Source organism: Octopus bimaculoides, chromosome 5 (genome assembly GCF_001194135.2).
Source record: "Octopus bimaculoides isolate UCB-OBI-ISO-001 chromosome 5, ASM119413v2, whole genome shotgun sequence".
NCBI classification, from domain to species: Eukaryota; Metazoa; Mollusca; class Cephalopoda; order Octopoda; family Octopodidae; genus Octopus; species Octopus bimaculoides.
In genome coordinates, this window is record NC_068985.1 from 122,309,807 (window position 1) to 122,317,496 (window position 7,690).

Below are 7,690 nucleotides of genomic sequence, written 5' to 3' on the forward strand. Positions count from 1 at the left end.
ATATATATATAACGAAATAGAATTAAGGGTTAAAAGATGCTTATACTTTATTTTCCGAAAGCCATGGACACAAAAAGAAAAAGAAATAACCACTTCGCCCAGAAATCGAAACCTAATCACAAATTCGGAGCGATTCGTAGTTAGGTTGTTCCATAAATTCCCTGGTTTTCTCCAACCAATTAATATTAAAACATTTTAAATTACTAATGTAATAAATTACATAATGGCTTTTCTAAATTCAGAGAGCAGCGGCCAAATTCCATCTAAATAGATTTGTAGAAATTATAAAACGATGAATGTCTAATATGAATTATTGGAGCAGTGCCAGCTATGAGTCATCTATTTTGACGACAACAGATATTCTTCCATCGATTGTAACCAATCTTATTTTAAATATTGGAATTTTTTTCGATATTAATTTTATCAATTTTTAAACGCTTTATGGTTTACATATATTTCTGAATATTGATACCCAACGTAATTTTACAAGTACAAATTACATACAACACCGGTCTACATATTATCCATCAAACGGGTAATGTTTAAATGTCATCATATTCGCAGATGAAAAAACACGAACCTTTTGATTGATAATGATTTTTCCTTCTTCACGGAGAGGAAGAAATAGCTAAAGAACCAAAAAGGTTATATATATATATATATATATACGTGTGTGTGTGTGTGTGTGTTACACATGCATATAAATGAAAATAAAATTATATAATGATATATAATATTTTATTAATATTTTATGTAAACATGTATAAAATTATATATTTCTGTTATTTTACCACTCAGAACTTGACACGATTAAAGAGAGATAACTCAGTTAACTGATTAAATCATAACTAAAAAAAAATTGACTAAAAGCTCACGTTGTGTAGAATGTGTTAGAAGTGTGTGTGCGCGTTTATCGGCGCATGCGCACTTTTATGAGTAGAAACGTAAGAAAAGAGCACTCAATACATTGTGTGCAGAAAATATTTGTAAGATAAACAGTTGTCGGCGAGTCAGCAGCAACTGTTTGTCTATACGCATGTACCCACGCACGCATACATACATACATTATATATTCATGCATACATACATATGCGCGCGCGTAAACATACATATTATGATATGTTCAATTAACGTCCATAGTCCATGCTGGCATGGGTTGAACGGTTCGACAGGAGCCGGCGAGCGTCGGAAAGAATTGTCTTGGGCTCCAGTGTTTGCTTTGGCATGGTTTCTACCACTGAATGCCTTTCGTAATGCTAATCACTTTATATAGTGTATTGGGCATTTTTTGTTTTTGTCTTTTGTGGCACTAGCATAAGTGAAGTCATCAAATAAATCACAAGATAAAACCTCTTGATAGTGTGTGTATGTGGGGAGGGGGGCGCAATATCGAGGGAGGTGGCTTTGTGGTATGTAGACTCGATAAAGTATAATAGGGAGATAGGAACCGGTGTCTGGCTGTAGAAGAGATGCCTGGCTATCCCTGCTTGAAGGGGAGAAAGGATGGCGGGGACACACGGTCAATGTAAAAGGTGTATAAATAGGGACAATATGAGTGCGTGTGTGTGTATATGTATATATGGTGTGTGTGTATGTATGTCTGCATGCATGCATGTATATATATATTTTTCATGATGGCTTGGTTTAAACATGTTATCAATTAAACCACTGCCCTCTTCAATATGCTGGAGACTACATCTTACTTGTGAGTAGAAACGTAAGAAAAGAGCACTCAATACACTGTGTGTAGAAAATATTTGTAAGATAAAGAGTTGTCGGCGAGTCAGCAGCAATTGTTTGTCTATACACATGTACCCACGTACGCAAACATACATTATATATTCATGCATACAAACATACATATGCGCGCGCACACATACATATCATCATGTTCAATTAACGTCCGTAGTCCATACGACTTTGGCATGTTTGCTAGGGATAGATTCTCTTCCTATTGTGAGTCACTTTACAAAGCTATTCTTTTACTTGTTTCAGTCATTTGACTGCGGCCATGCTGGAGTTTCGCCTTTAGTCAAACAAATCGACCCCAGGATTTATTCTTTGTAAGCCTAGTACTTATTCTATCGGGTCACTTTTTTGCCGGACCGCTAAGTTACGGGGGATGTAAACGCACCAACATCGGTTGTCAAGCGATGGTGTGGGGACAAACACAGACACACAAATATACACACACATATATATATATACGACGAGCTTCTTTCAGTTTCTGTCTACCAAATCCACTCACAAGGCTTTGGTCGGCTTGAGGCTATAGTAGAAGACACTTGCCCAAGGTGCCATGCAGTGGGACTGAACCCAGAGCCATGTGGTTGGGAGGCAAGCTTCTTACCACACAACCATGCCTGCACCTAAACATAATGAGCTGCATTTTATTGTGGTGCCAGTAGTAGAGATCCTCTGAAACACTAAAGAATCTTCTATATATATGGTGGCTCTATTCATTTGCTGAAAACTTTACCAAATGGACCAGGTGTATTTTATATCACATCTGCAAAAGAGTTCTACCTATCCAAAATTACATGCCAAAGCATTTTTCACACTTAGTTGGAAAAGTGCATTGGCATGAAAATCAATGTCTGTGAATTACTCTTCTAGTATTCTCAACAAAAATACGATTTTGTGTGTATGTGTGTACACACATATACATGTATACTCATACTTGCATGTTCACTTCTTCCTATTTATACCTTATAGAAGGCTCCGACAAGCATACAGTTTAAGCTGCATGCTGATTAGTCAAAACCGTATTTGAAAAGTTTAGCTTATCAGAGCCTTCAAAGAGGTATAAAATGGAAGAAGTCAGGCATTTTGCTGCAGTTGTCAAGCATTCAGCTCAACTGTCAGTCAATACATTTTGAAATTTGATGATTACTATGAACATATGAAAGCACTAATTGAACTTTATGACCATTACTAAATATTTTTTTAATGTTTAATGCACTTTAACATTGCAAACATTAAAAAAAAATATATAATAACAAAAAACGTGAAAATCAGACCATGTTGTAACTTAATTGAACTGATATATTATTCTATACACATTTACACAAATTCAGAAATATATATATATCATCATCATCATCATCATCATCGTTTAACATCCATTGTCCATGCTGGCATGGGTTGGGTGGTTTGACCAGGGTTGGCAAGCTGCAAGGCTGCACCAGGTTCCGGTCTGGTTTGGTATGGTCTCTACAGCTGGATGCCTTTCCTAATGCCAACCACTCTGAGAGTATAATGGGTACTTTTACGTGTCACTGGCATGGGTGCTATTTGCATGGCACCAGTATTTGTCACAACTGAGATTTTATTTGGCTTGATGGGTCTTCTTTTCAAGTACAACATAATGCCAAAGGTCTTGATCATTTGTCATTGCCTCCTTGAAAGGAGCTTTTCACATGTCACCAGCATCAACCACTTTGCCTCCATGAAGCCCAATGCTCAAAAGATGCTTTTTATGTGCCACTGGCAAAGGTGCCAGTCACGTCATCCATGACTACAATTTCGCTAGGCTTGATGGGTCTTCTCAAGCATATCTCCAAAGGTTTTGCTCTCTAGTCATTGCCTCTGTGAGGCCCAAAGTTTGAAGATCATGCTTCACCAACTCGTCCCATGTCTCCCTGGGTCTACCTCTACCACAGGTTCCCTCCACAGTTATGTGTCATCAACATTTTTGGCCTCTTGCTCTATTCCCCTCCACACATCTTTTAACATAGTCTTATACAAGTTATTAAGATAGAAGATATGCAAGATAGGAGGAACAAACTTTTAATGTTTGTTATAATATTCAATTTATAATATTCAATTCAATGTGAATTTTAGCATTCACATTATTCCGTCAAAAGTAATGTTTATTTATTCACATTTTTTTGAACTATGCATTATCTTGTAGCCTCAAGATTTCAATGATGTGATTGTTTATTTTTAGAATGACATTATAGGATAGGTGTGAGATGCCAGAACTGGCCAGTTTGAACATAAAACAAGTACAATATTTTGGCCAGGTATGACTGGTTTAAATGCTAAAGGGTTGAAAGTCTTTCACCCTAGTAACTCATGTGCTAATTAACCCATTGCTGGAACCCTAACACATGTTACCACTTCAGATCAGAATAGGCCCAGAAACAATGGTGACTAACAGGTGGTTTCACACTCCTTAAATCCTGAAGCTCCCTTACTGTATGTTTTGTTTTATGTAAGTATTCTCTTGCATATAGTTACGTATCTAGACATGCTCATATACACTTAAATGATAAACTTCTGGGAAGTTTCACAGATTTTTACAGTTCCAGTGATGGATTGGATCTGTAATCTTCAAATCAGCTTTCTCCTTTCTGGTTTTGAGAAACTTATTTAGAAGCTTATTCTGGTTTTGAGAAGTATTTAGGTAGTGTGTTACATATCCTAGTGCTCCAGTAATTACAGGTATAAACCTGAACTTGTAATCTGGATAAAGAAGCTGTGGATTCCTCAATTGTTCAGTGTAGGTATTTTCTTTTTCGCTGATCTTTAGCTTTATGTTAACATCCGCTGGGCAGCTGATTTTCATAACTGTACACAGTTTCTTTTCTCTATCACAAATTACTGTGTCAAGTCTATCATGTTTACATTTTATTGAGGTTTTCACTGGGACATTCCACCAGTACTCCTTTTTATTATGAGTGGCTATGGCTTCTACTATACTGTAGATTTTTATGTATGTATGTATGTATGTATGTATGTATGTATGTATGTATGTATGTATGCATGCATGTATGTCATTCAGTTTTATTTTATTTTATTTCTTCTCAATAGAAAAAGAGCTGGTCTCTAACCTAGATCCAAAGTTCCTTCATTTGAATTTCACCAATATCAACGGGGCAGTTTTGCATTTATGTGTGTATTTGTGCAGTATTTGAAGTCAGTGCATGTGTATAATTATGTTTTGTTTTATGTATATATTCTCATGCATATAGTTGCATGTCTGGACATGCTCATCATCATCATCATCATCATTGTCATTTAACCTCCGCTTTCCATGCTGGCATGGGTTGGACGGTTTGACTGAGGACTGGCAAGCCAGAAGGCTGCACCAGGCTCCAATTTGATCTGGCAAAGTTTCTACAGCTGGATGCCCTTCTTAATGCCAACCGCTCCGAGCATGTATTGGGTGTTTTTATGGCATATATACTTAAATGATAAACTTCTGAAAAGTTTTACAAATTTTTACAGTTCCAGTGATGACTTGGGTCTGTATGTATGCATGTATATATGTATGTATGTGTGTATGTATATATGTATGTATGTATGTTTAGCTAAAGGAGAACAATCTCCACGTAAACCAAAAAAGAGGTATAAAGACATTCTGAAGGCTTCCTTAAGAGATGCTAGCATCTCTCCTGACACATGGGAGGGCATAACTATTGACCGTAGCAGGTGGAGAAGGATTGTGTACGAGGGGACAGCTACTTTTGAGAAATCTCGAGTTGATCATAAGGAGGGATGTCAGGAAGGGCATCGCTGTTGCACTTCCAGATGGTAAGGGTCTTCCTATGATGCTGACATGCAGTGTCTGTGCAAGACCTTGCCTCAGTAAAACTGTACTCAAAAGTCATCTTTGTAGTCATAAAGCGACACCGATGATTGACAACCAGGTTGCTGGTGGTGGTACTACACACCATACTAATCATATCTGTCAGGCATATGGAAGGGAGTGTGATTTAGCAGGAGAGCTTAAATGACATGCAAAGGTACATGAAGCCTAGTTACAACTACAGCCGGCTATTGTCGGTAAAGGTTTTAACTGCTAATTCTGTACAAGACATTGTAGATCTTTGGCTGGGCTAAAAAGTCACGTTCAATCACAGCACTGATAACAGTTAAGCCTTGTGCAATGGCCTTACTTGATAACAAGGGGACAGCCATCATCATGTATGTATGTATATGTGTGCGTGTGCGTGCATATGTATGTATGTATGTATGTATACACTGATTTTGTACAGTTTCCATCAACTAAATTCAGTCACGAGGTATTGTTCAGCCTAAGCTGCTGTAAAAGACCCTTGTTCAGGTTGCTGCGTAAAGGGACTGAGTCTGAAACCACACAATTGAGAAAAGAAACTATGCAACTATGTCTGCATGTATGATAAAATTATGAATACAAAATTAAACACAAAAATGAGTAAAAAATGCATACAATTAACTTATGTCTTATATCTTTTACTTGTTTCTCTCATTGAACTGTGGCTATATTGGGGCACCATCTTGAATGGTTTTAGTTGAACAAATCAACCTCTGTACTCTTTTTTTTTAAGTGTGCTTATTTTATTGATTTCTTTTATCAAATCACTATGTTACAGGAGCCTAAACAAATCAATACTGGTTCTCAAGTGGTGCAGGGAAACAAACATAGACACAAATTTGCACACACACACACATGTATATAAATATATATGATGAGCTTCTGCACAAATTACATATTGACTCACATGACATTAGTCTATCCAGGGCTATAAAAGAAGACACTTGCTCAAGGTGCTGCACAGTGGAACTGACCCTGAAACCATGAGGTTACAAAACAAGCTTCTTAACCACACAGTCATGCTTGTTTCTCACAAGACATCTTGTGATTGCATATGAAACTTTGGTGTTCCAGACGAGCCCGGTTGGGAAATGCTGGTGTAATGATTACTACATACATTACTTCTGCTTAAGGAGCCTATTTTCAATGATCTAATCCTTTCACTATCTATAATAGCCAATAATAGTTGTCTAATGAATATCACATATGTCTGTATTAACAGTAGAACCTGTTGTCAATGTATTAAATCTTTTAACACTGCAGTCACGGACCACACATAATGACAGTTGTAATGATGTATTATGAATGTGTATACCTTAGTGATAAAAGTTTTTCAAATAAACAGTCTCTGATAGTCAATTTGCGGTCCTACTGTATCATTTTACTGGCACTTCATGATCTCTCTAGCAAAGTTATTTATCTATCACCAGTCAATTTTGTCTGTAAAAAAATAATGTACAACCATCATGCTATAACTGATGAGTGTTAGGTATTCTGTTGGCTTTCAAAACTGTGCCCATTCCTGCTCATTAGCTGTTAGAGACCATTATTGTTAAACTGGTTGTCTTGCTGCCTGGCAACTGGAGAAGCAACTCCATGCTGTTAGAAAGAAAACTTTGGAGAGCGTTGGACACATAGACCAGCTAAATTGCTCAGAGGTCTGGTTGTTATTGGAACACTGCAGTATTTGTTTTGGTTCTTTACAATCTGAGTGCAACACCTATTGCGGTCAACTTCGCTTTTCATCCCTCTGAGGTAGATAAAATAAAGTACAAGTTGAGGATCTATTTTAAAACGGGGGCGCCAGTATTTTCTTAACGAAACACTTTGAAACTTGGGACACTGGTAGAATGTGTCATATAAAACATCTTTTACTCTTAGTCTTCTTAACAAAAAAAAGGAATTCGCAAGTTATTCCATGTTAAAGTTGTCGTATTTCTGTAATTTCAACCAATCACTGACGTCTATTCAGCTGAATAGAGTTACTGCTGGGCGGTCATAAAAATGTTATTCCCTGTGACATATTTCATCCGGTTTAATCGTAATTTATACGCATATATTGTTTATATAATAAATTACGCTGTGCGTATCTATGTGTGTAACAATTTT